Source organism: Cryptomeria japonica, chromosome 7 (assembly GCF_030272615.1).
Source record: "Cryptomeria japonica chromosome 7, Sugi_1.0, whole genome shotgun sequence".
Taxonomy (NCBI): domain Eukaryota; kingdom Viridiplantae; phylum Streptophyta; class Pinopsida; order Cupressales; family Cupressaceae; genus Cryptomeria; species Cryptomeria japonica.
In genome coordinates, this window is record NC_081411.1 from 37,426,338 (window position 1) to 37,428,555 (window position 2,218).

Sequence of the window (2,218 nt, forward strand, 5' to 3'; positions counted from 1 at the left end):
CATAAGTCACTGAACTTGCCAGTGAACATAATGTGATAGTTCAACATAACCAAAGATCTCTAGAAGGATAAGTGTTGATAAGTGTTGACATCAATAACAAAACCAATGCAACACATCCATAATACCAACAAACTATAATGCCCTATTAAAAGCAATACCCTGTTAGGAGTAACCTCAGTGGAGGATTTAGAATCCAATCTAATGGATCCCTTGGTTAGAGGATTTGAATAAAATCTTGTTAGAGCTTACCCGGTTAGGGGATTTAACTGTTGTAATTGTTAGAAAACAACATGGGTTTGCTGATCTGTTTGAATAGCACTACACTTGCTTGTTCAGATCCTTTTCATGCTCCTATCTACCATTACACATACTGCAGATACATTATCAGGTTCGGCAACCACTCTCTCACTCTCAACTACAAGTTTGTCAACACTCAAACAAAACAACTCATCGACCTTATAAACAAATCATTAGGTCGGTAACACATGACAAACCTAAACATCTCATAGAGATTATAAACAAATCGGTTCAAGTATGACCATTGGATTGGATAGCAAATAAAATAGAAATCAATGCACGTGACTCAAGATATCCTTGACCATTTCTTGATCACCAATTCATCGAACTCTGTAACTCATCACGTGATTTGCATTACATGCAATGAACTTGCTCATTCCCAAGACAAAAACCATTGTCTCTACGCGCCAAGAAACATTTAAAACATTCCTCATTCAACATGCATACGTGTCATAATCTTTGCCGTTCACCATTCGATCGTAATCTTCTTCAACTTCATCGGTTAGGATTTGGACTTCTTCTACAGGTAGGGTTACCGGTTCAACTCTACATTACATAAGTAATACCGGTTTCCAATACAAACTCTCGTACTAGTTGCATTGCTCTTTGCTAGCTCCTCCTACTGGTTGCATGACAACATATAACATGATTACAACATTATAAGCTGACATCAATCATAACTAGACATCACACCCGGTTTATTGACATCATGACAACTTAACATATCATTAATGCAATCTTTAAGAAAAATGTCAACAGATTCATATGGGTTTAATGTTCTTATGATGTTAAGTTGTAGATTGCAAGGCAAGGTAGCAATAATCACAGGCGGAGCGTCAGGCATTGGTGAAGCCACCGTTCGCCAAAGTCATCGTAGCCAAAGTCATCATAGCCGACATTTCCGATGTACCAGGTTCGAAGCTCGCCGAGTCCCTTTCTTCATTCGGTTACATTCATCCACTGTGACGTAAGCAAAGAGCAAGACGTGAGCGCAGCAGTGGATTTAGCCATGGAAAAGCATGGAAAACTGGACATAATGTTCAATAATGCGGGTGTTGGAGATAGGCATCAAAATAGTATTGCAGAGTACGAGATGGAGCAATTTGAAGCCCCCATGAATGTAAATGTAAAAGGAGTAATGCACGGCATTAAGCATGCAGCCCGCGTTATGATACCCAACAGAAAAGGGTGCATAATTTCTACAGGCAGTACTGCAGGGATTATGGGAGGAACTGCGCCTCATGCATACACGGCCTCAAAACATGCAATTATAGGCTTGACTAAAAATGGTGCGGCTGAGCTTGGGAAATATGGTATCAGAGTCAATTGTGTTTCTCCTTATCTTGTTGCAACCAGGAGTGCAATTGAGTATGTAGGAAAAGGAAAGGATGAAGTGGAGGCGTGGGGTTGCAGCATAGGGAACTTGAAGGGAACCATTCTTAAAGCGGAGGATATTGCAGAGGCCGCTCTGTATTTCGCCAGTGACGAGTCTAAATATGTGAGTAGCCATAATCTTGTTGTGGATGGAGGTTTCACAGTTGTAAACCATGACTGGGGATTATATAGGCCATAACAGCTTTTTGTATTCAGTCGCCATTACATGCACGATATAGCAGCTATGGATACAACATGTGCTTGTACTTCAGTGATATGACTGAACATAACGGCAATTTCTTTCAGATAGATAGTTAAATTTAGAATATGTTATATGCATCTCATAATTTAGTTCACATCTTCCTTTAATAAATCCTGAAATAGCATCTGTATTTGGTGAGCCTCTTCGACGTTTTCTATTTTTCGAGATATATTTAAGAATCAGTTACAGTTTTCTTTAAGGGAGGCATTTGTTGTCATTGTATGATTATTAAAACTAGTATGGCATCAAAAAGGGTGCAAGGGTTACGATAAAATTGCATGATTA

At 39.2% G+C, this 2,218-nt stretch overlaps 1 pseudogene; it reads left to right on the forward strand.

Annotated features, from left to right (window-relative positions):
* The first annotated feature begins 1,046 nt into the window (after nucleotides 1-1,046).
* Nucleotides 1,047-1,870, forward strand: LOC131056253 (short-chain dehydrogenase reductase 2a-like; annotated as a pseudogene).
* Nucleotides 1,871-2,218: the final 348 nt, after the last annotated feature.